General features: G+C 41.9%; 1 pseudogene; it reads right to left on the minus strand.

Moving 5' to 3' along the window:
- Positions 1-419: 419 nt before the first annotated feature.
- Positions 420-538, minus strand: LOC122066438 (annotated as a pseudogene).
- Positions 539-9,621: the final 9,083 nt, after the last annotated feature.

Raw genomic sequence — 9,621 nt, forward strand, 5'->3', positions numbered from 1 at the left:
GTATCAATGCTGAATAAATATGTTCCTGACCCTTCACATGTACCGCCTACTATTGAATCATTGGCCCTGGATGATGATTTGAGTTATAAAGAACAACCTAAAGGAATCTTTGATAGAAAAGAACATCGACTCCAGAATCGTACTATCTCTTATGTAAAGGTGAAATGGAGAAACCACCCAGAGCAAGAAGCCTCTTGGGAAAGAGAAGATGAGGTTAAAGAGAAGTATACATAATTTTTTATATTACCAGGTATGCCTCACAAATTTTGCGGATGAAATTTTTGTAAGGAGGGGGGAAATTGTAACACCCTAATCTAACATTTATACCCCTACTTGTGGGCATGCAAGAAGAAAGAGCAGAGGAAGCCAATGCTAGCATGGTTGGCAGTTGTGGAGTGCCAAGAAGGCAGAAGTGACCCCAGGTGCAACACGAGGACTTACCAGGGGGTCACCCATCCTAGTACTACTCTCGCCCAAGCACACTTAACCGCGGAGTTTTCATGGAATCCAATGCATTAGTGCTGGTATGATCACACCCAAACTGGTAGGTCTTAAACCGGTTTTTCCTATCATAATGTATTTTTCAGGTTTCTGCACTGTGGGGCCCACACCTCTACTGTGCAAATTCCCCATTATACCCCTATGGAAAGAGACCTAATTGAGGTTTAAAATACATATTTTATACCAATAAATAAAAAGGGATTTGTAAATTTAAGTACACATTAGTTTAATTAGGTATTATATATAATTTTCTAGATTTTTGTGCTATAGGGCCCACACCTCTACTGTGAATGCCAATTCTGCCCCTATGTAAAGAAGCCTAAATGAGGTATAAAATGCACATTTTAATATCAGTAAATAAGTGGGGAAAATATTTTATAAATTTAATTAGGGTGTTATATAAACTGATATTAGGGCAATACCTCACCTCAAACTCGTGGGCCGTCAAACAATAAGAAGAAAAGGAAAAGAAAAGAGAAGAAGAAGAAGAAAAGAGAATTAAGAGAGAACTCACCTATCTCAGGCTTTTGCTGGACAAATCTGCACCCAGGTGAGTAAACCTACTACTGTACCAAGGGTAGGGAAGTCATTTTGCATGAAATTGTATCTAGGGTTAGGGTTTATACCAATTGGAGGCAACCAAGGTACTCTTATGCCTTGTATTGCTGTCCAGTAGGAAAAACCCAGCCCAGGGAAGGTTTCATGTCACACCCCACTTCCAGTAAACCCAACTTACCATTAGGAATACCAGTGATGTGAGTAAGACATTTATCTCAAGAAACCCTTGACCAGGGTGTGGCACAAAGGGACCCACCTTTGACCACACTTCCTGATCCTCCACCTGTCATCACTCCGAGTGATGTTGCGACCATAGTTCAGTAGTCACAGCAAGCCTTCCAGCAACAAATGCTCCAGTAGCAACAGGCATTTATGGCTGCTATACAGTAACAGTTAGACCTTCCTCAACTCGGTCAATATCCTCGGATAATTGCTCCACAAGACCCACTAATAGGGTCTGGTATGGGACCACAAACTGGAGGTGCACCACTTGGTACGACACCTCCAATTCCACCACTCAGCACTCTATATATGGTGCCCCCTCCGTACCCTTACTATCCGGTATATGTGCCCAATTACCCGTTGACGAATAATACAATAAGGGTAGTGGAATCTTTCAAGAGGAACTTGCCACCTGTATTCTCTAAGGTGGGGAGTGATCCTCTAGAGCCGGACCAGTGGATCCAAGAGCTGAAAAATATATTTGAGGCAGTTGAGTGCACTGAGGCACAGAAGCCTATTTGTGCAGGGCTGCAACTCAAGAATGAAGCCAAATCTTGGTGGCAAGCCTCTAAGCCTATATTGTTTGCCGCACATCCGGGACCCATATGGGAGCAGTTCAAGGAGTTGTTTTTGGTGAACCATTACCCTTGTAGCTTCAGAGACCGTAAAGAGACGGAATTCATGGCCTTGACTCAAGGGAATAAGACTACCCTTGAGTATCAGCAGCAGTTTGAAAGCTTATTCCATTTTTCCCCTAAGCATATGAGGTCAACTAAGGAAAAGGCTGTAAGGTTTCTGAAGGGATTAAAGGCATCTATTGGGTTAGTGCTCGAGGTCTTAGATTTGATAGATTATGACCAGATTGTGCAAAAGGCTAAAACCATGGAAGATAAGCAGAAGGGAGAACAATCCCTTACACCTGGATTATGGAAGAGGACTAATCCATTTATGGACATGGGCAACTCATCCAAGGTATACCGTGGGTCTTATAGTTCTGGGCCTACCTACAGACAGCCCTATAGGCCATTTGACTACCTTCCTCGACCAGCTGGTGGTCCGGGCTCTACATCTTTTTACCTGAACACTAGTACGGTGCCTACAATCACAAGGCCACCCCATCTCCCATCTACATCAGGTCAAGTACAAAGGGTCCCTGCCCCAGTTTCGGCGTCACAGATTCGTTGCTTTAATTTCCACTCTTATGGGCATTTTACCGAAGACTGTCGAGTCAGACCAGCCTTACAATCTAGTCAGCCCTCTGTGTATAGACCTCCCCTTAACTCGGGGGAATCAACCGCAAGGAAGAATGTCTGCCTTATCAGCTGAGGAGGCTGAGGCCAGCACAAAAGTGGTAGTAGGTACATTTTAATTTAAGATTTTTCTTATGCTGAATTTTGATGACCTGTTATACTTATATGCATTGTTGCACTAGGTGTTCTACCTATATCGGGTATACCAGCCTATGTCTTGTTTGATTTAGGAGCTACACATTCATTCATATCTAAGAGATTTGCTAAGAAACTTGGTATGTCGCCCAGGACACAAGATCATGAGATGATTGTCAGTATGCCTACAGGAAAAGTTACACAGTTGAAGGAGGTGTATGGGCCATGCCCAGTGGAAATCAGTGGAAAGAAATTAGATGCACAACTCATCAAATTCAACATGCAGAATTTTGACGTTATACTAGGTATGGATTGGTTGTCGGCCCATTGAGCAAATGTGATGTGTGCTGAAAAATTAATTAGTGTGACAAATGATGAAGGGAATGAACTGGTATACCAAGCAGATAAAATAAAATGGGCTAGAAAGGTCCTCATCTCCACTTTTCAAGCGGTAAAGTTGTTGGAAAGTGGATGTCAGGGCTACTTAGCATCGGTACTTGATGTTGATGCAAAGTTTACACCTCTAGAAGAGGTAGAGGTGGTTAAAGAATTTCTCGACGTCTTTCCAGATGATCTAATGCATCTACCACCTGATAGAAAGTTAGAATTTTCCATAGACTTGATTCCTGGAGCAGCTCCAGTGTTAAAAGCTCCATACAGGATGGTACTAACAAAATTGAGGGAGTTACAGATGCAGTTGGAAGAATTATTGGAGAAGGGGTTTATTCGCCCAAGTGTTTCACCTTGGGGTGCCCCAGTATTATTTGTCAAGAAGAAGGATGGCAGCTTGCATATGTGCATCGATTATCAGGAATTGAATAAGCTAACCATTAAGAATCGGTATCCATTGCCACGCATTGATGATTTGTCTGACCAACTACAAGGTGCAAATGTATTTTCAAAGATAGACCTTAGGTTAGGCTATTATCAGCTCAAGATAAAGAGTGGTGACATACCCAAGACAGCTTTCAAGACTCGGTATGGTCACTATGAGTTCCTAGTGTTATCTTTTGGATTAACCAATGCACCGACAGCATTCATGGATTTAATGAATCGAGTATTTCATGATGTCCTGGATAAAAGGGTAATTATTTTTATTGATGACATCTTGATCTACTCTAAGATGGAAGAGGAGCATACTCAACACCTGAGGATGGTATTACAAAGGTTGAGAGAACAACAATTGTTTGCCAAATACAGTAAGTGTGAATTTTTGCTTAAGTAAGTTGTATTCCTGGGACACGTATTGTCTAAGGATGGAATCGAGGTGGATCCTGATAAGGTGAAAGCAGTAGTAGAGTGGGAAAACCCCAAGAACGTTACAGAAATTAGAAGTTTCTTAGGTTTAGCTGGGTACTACCGACGCTTCATTGAGAATTTTTCTCGGATCTCAGCACCAATGACTAAGTTAACCAAAAAGGGGGTAAAATTTGAATGGACAAAGGAATGTGAGAAGAGTTTTTAGGAATTGAAGAAAAGGTTGGTGTCAGCCCCTGTGTTGACCATCCCTGAAGGCACAGGTGGAATGACAGTCTACACTGATGCTTCTAAGGTTAGGTTGGGTTGTGTTCTCATGCAACGCGGTAAGGTGATAGCGTATACATCCCGACAACTAAAGGAATATGAGAAGAACAACACCACTCATGACTTGGAACTAGCCGTAGTCATTTTTACCCTAAATATTTGAAGACATTATTTGTATGGGGAGAAGTGCGAGATATACAGTGACCACAAAAGCCTTAAGTACTTTTTCACCCAAAGAGATTTGAATATGAGGCAGAGGAGATGGCTCGAGCTCATAAAGGATTATGACTGTGACATTTAGTATCATCCTAGAAAGGCTAATGTAGTGGCAGATACGTTGAGTAGGAAGGCATAGACTGTGTCACTCTCATACTTAGCAATCAGCCCACAACTCATACAAGAGGCGATGCTAATGGATGAAACCCTCTTATATGAAGGAGCAGCCTTAGAGCTTGAACATCAGCTAGAACACATTAAATGGTTAACTGTATCCCTGGCAGCTCTACAGGTGCATCCGTCTATTAGGCAAGAGGCGATAATGAAACAACCTTTGGATCCTGAGTTGCAACGGATCAGAATTAAGATTCAAGAGCAAACAATGAATAACCTAATTTCGTTTTAGCCAGCGACGGGGCATTATTATTTTGAGGTAGGTTGTGTGTGCCCGATGATTTGGAGATACAAGACAAGATAGTGCAGGAAGCACATCGCTCTGAGTACTCACTCCACCCAGGAAGTACAAAGATGTATAAGGACCTCAAACAAAATTACTGGTGGCCAAACATGGAAACCACAATAGCCCTATATGTGGCGACTTGTCTTACATGCCAAAAAGTAAAAGCTGAGAGGCATCGACCTTATAGTACTCTTCAGTCACTCCCAATACCAGACTGGAAATGGGATAGGATTACAATGGACTTTGTCACCAGACTACCACGCACACCTAAGGGGATGGATGCGATTTGGGTGATAGTTGATCAGCTTTTTAAGACTGCTCACTTCATTCCCATCAAGACCAAATTCTCTATGGCCAAGTTAGCACAACTTTATATGGATAACATAGTGCGCTTGCATAGAGTGCCAATGAGCATTGTGTCAGATAGGGATCTAAGGTTCACTTCCAGATTTTAGAAAAGTTTCCAGCATGCTTTGGGATCACAAGTGAACTTGAGTACTACTTTCCACCCACAGATTGATGGTCAGTCAGAGCAAACGATACAGATATTAGAAGACATGCTCAGGGCATGTGCAATGGAAATGAGTGGTAATTGGAAAGAATATATACCCCTTATGGAATTTTCCTATAACAACAGTTATCAAGCAACAATTGGGATGGTTCCATATGAGGCATTATATGGTAGGAAGTGTAGAACTTCTTTGTATTGGAATGAGGTGTTGGGAAACATGTCCACACTCCTTGCCATGTTTTGGTGTTAACAAACAAACATACATCTTTAACTTGATTGTTAAAGTGTGATTAGCTTGAAGAAACCCTTAGAAGATCGAAGGTCGAATCAAGACATGAAGCTTAGCTTAAAGACATGAAACAGCAAACAAGAAGGAAAGAAGATGAAGGGCCAAAGAATGGAAGATTCGAGTGAAGAAGAAGACCACTAGGATAGATTAGTTATTTTTAATGTAATTTATAATTTCCACATACTTATATGCACTCACCTCATGCATGTGCATTGCATCATATTAGAATGACCATAGAGCATGCCTTGACTAGGTATGGAAAGTCTCTAAGTGGTGTGGAACACACAGTAACCTAACTCAAGGGTATTTTAGGGAATCTTAAAGTTAGTATCAGGAGACAAAACCTTAATAGAAGTTGTAGGAAATTGAGTTGTGATTCCAACACAACTAATCTCAAGTCAATCCAAGGTCGGACCAAAAAGTTATAGTCAAAACACTGGTGACTGGTCAGTACGACAGAGCATGTCATGTTGGTGGTCGACCGGCTGGAAGCCCCGGTCGACCGGAACCACCCGAGACCATAGGCGGTCGACCGTCTAGAAGCCCCAGTCGACCGGACCTGTCCGAGACCATAGGCGGTCGACCGATTGAAAGTCTCGGTCGACCGGTGCCTGTCTGGAAGTACTCCAACGGCTATTTTTTTGCCTACAACGGCTCTTGGCGATCGATCGGCTACCGATGGCGGTCGACCGGTAGACCCAGAATATGTCCGTTAGAGCTTGATTCCTTGCCTAAAATGCTTCACTAAGTTCACCTATAAATACCCTAATCACTCTTAATTAATTATTCATTAAGAAAGAGCTTTAAGAGCATTGTTGCAAGCATTAGAGAAGTTTATTTCTACTTGAGTTATTCTATTACACAAATCCCAAACAAGAGGCTCAAGTCTTAATCAAAGTCCTCTACTCTCTCCTGTGCAAGTCAAAGCCGTAAGAGAGGACTTTACAAAAGGTGCATCACTCATCATTTATTATTCATTCTCATTTGCACCACACTTGAGGTATTCCTCTTATTCCACTATTTCTTATTTTCTGTTTTTTTTACAATTCTAGACTGTACTTAGGATTGTAAGGATACTCTTATCCTAAAAAGAGAAAGGTCTCTCTCTACCTCTAAAAGAGATTGTGAAGGCGTCTCTCTGCTTGGAAAGGAGATTTGTAAGGATACTCTTATCCGTAAAAAGATTGTAAAGGTTTTCTTCCCTACCTACTGTACTGAAAGGGAGAACTAGTGGAATACCTTACAAGAGGATTCTTGTAGGGAGTGGACTAGACTCGAATTGAGTCGAACCACTATATATCTTGTGTTGTGGTTGTTCTTATTTTATTTATTCAGTATCGCTTTTAAATTACAATCACACTTGTGATCTATACATCGAAAAGAGTTAAATTCCACCAGTATAACCTATTCACCCCCCTCTAGGTTATTTCATGAGGTAGGCGAACGTCGAATGTTAAGACCTAAAATGATACAGATGACATGTGGCAAGGTCGATGTTATTCGAGAAAGGATTCAGGTAGCTCAGTCACGTCAAAAGAGCTATGCAGACACCCGCAGGAAAGACATTGAGTTTCGAGCAGGGAAAAAGGTGTTTCTCAAGATTTCTCCTACTAAAGGGTTGCATAGATTCTGTAAAAAGGGTAAGTTGAGCCCGAGATACATTGGCCCATTTGAGATTTTGACTCGGGTTGGCTCAGTAGCCTACATGCTTACTTTTCCTCCTTCGCTTGGAAATGTTCATAATGTATTCTATGTATCCATGTTGAAGCGATACGTTTATGATCCATCGCACGTGTTACCCGTGGAACCAGAATATCTAGAAGCTGATATAACCTATAGAGAACAACCCGCCAAAATCTTGGATCGAAAAGTGAAAAACCTTCGCAACCGCTCCATTTCCTTCGTAAAGGTGCGATAGGCTAACCATTCACTTGAAGAAGCATCTTAGGAGAAAGAAGATGAAATCCAAGCTGAGTACCCTCATCTTTTTGAACAACCAGGTACGCCAATTTCGAGGACGATATTTTCAAAAAGGGGGGGTAAATGTGATACCCTACTACTTTAAAAACCTGGTTTACTTACACGGTTGACCGGTTTAACCATACAGGACCCGAACCAGAGAGGGTTAAGGCGGGTTCCCTATGGACCATGATGGCAAGGGTGACTTTGAACACAGGTTGGCCAGACAAGTCTGAGTCAGTTCCAAAGGAGACGGGTGTACCTAAGCCGTGTACATGCACGTATCATAAGGTCATGTACAGGTAATGATGTTATGTAGCCATATCCTAAAGTGTATAGGTATTATATATCTTGTACCGTGAGTGAGATGCATGCCGGAGTCGAAGTCCATTGAAATCTCAATTGTTTGGCTAAGTTTTGACCAACAGGTGGGCGGTCACAGGCGGGCGAACCCACCCACCTGTGTGACCCACCCATGTGGCCACTAGATATTCTCTAGTATAAATAGTACTTATTGTGTTTTTCCTTTTTCTCATTTAATGCATTAAAGAGTTGGTGAGAAGAATAAAGAAGAGAGAGAAAAGAAAGGAAGAAAAGAGAACGAAGAAGAAGAAAGGAAAAGAAAAAGAGGAAGAAATGATTTTAAGCGACACTGAGGTTTGATCTTCTCATTCCGGCACCGAAAAAGTGATCCCCAATACGAGACCTACGATTTGAGGTGAGCGAAGGCTATACTTCTTAAACTTTCACAAAACCCCAAGTGAAACCCTTGATTTGGGTAGAGTTCCTTGAGATCTTGTTAATCCCACTTGAGATGATGAATCTAAGGGTTTAATAGATGGTCCATGTGTTGATTTTGAAGGTTTAAAGAAGTGTTTATAAGATTTGAGAAAAATTGGTGATTTCTTGAGTTAAGAGGTGATTTTGGGGTTTTGGAAGAGTTCTTGAGCAAAAAAGGTAAGATTGCTTTTCAATCCTTAAATCTAACTTAGATCTAGGTTAGAATCATCCTATAAGACCTTAGATGTGTGGAAAATGTGATTGGAATAGCCCCATTTGGTTTTTCTAAGGTTGAGGAACTTTTCAAAAGAGAAAACCAATTTTCGCCCCGACAGGTGGGCGAAGACCAGCGGGCGAAGCCGCCTGCCTGTAGGGGCCCACCTGTTGGGGCACCACCTTAGTTCCAATAGGCAGGTGAAGATCGACGGGCGAACCCACCCACCTGAGGGGGCCCATCGGTTGAACTGGTGGGCTATCTGGCTCGCCTATTGGACCGACGGACGATTACAGGTGGGCTGTCTGGCCCACCTGTTGGCCCACCAATTGGATTTTTGTGTCCAAATGGGCCCAAAATAGGTGGGCAACATTCTTTTATAATTTTAAACATGATTTAAACATCAAACATCATTAGTTTTGACCCCAAGGTGGTGAAATACTAACCTCATTCGTTTATAACAGGTTCCACTAGAATTTACATTTCTCACGCCGGATCTCACCCGTACCGAACGTGAGATTTTGTACCCAACAAGTAAGTGGGGAGAGAAAATGTAACTTTATTTTAAGCTTTTTTTTGCATCATTAAATTGTATCCAGACTAGCCATGTCATCATACAAATTATGTGTTGATTAGTCATCCTCGTATGCCATTTGCACACATTGCTTGTGCATTCTAAACAAAGGATTTATGATATGTGTGTTGTGCTTTACATTCTAAATGCCAAATGATTGATGTGCTTATGTGATAAATGGTTGGATTACTGTGCATAATGCATTATGAGAATAGACGTCATAGTCGGTTTAGAAATGAGTGCATTGGTGGCCCATGGTATGGGACGCGGTGGCACTATGTAATCGTACTTTGTCATATATGCATATACGGTTTAGGATTATCATTCCCTGTGCTACGACCCTTCCCAACAGGGGTTGAGGTGTTGGGTTATCACTTGGGGGGAAGCAGTGGTCGCGGTTGTCAGGTCACTGTGGCGGTTAGACATAC

The sequence above is a fragment of the Macadamia integrifolia genome, unplaced genomic scaffold (assembly GCF_013358625.1).
Source record: "Macadamia integrifolia cultivar HAES 741 unplaced genomic scaffold, SCU_Mint_v3 scaffold2391, whole genome shotgun sequence".
In the NCBI taxonomy this organism is placed as follows: Eukaryota; Viridiplantae; Streptophyta; class Magnoliopsida; order Proteales; family Proteaceae; genus Macadamia; species Macadamia integrifolia.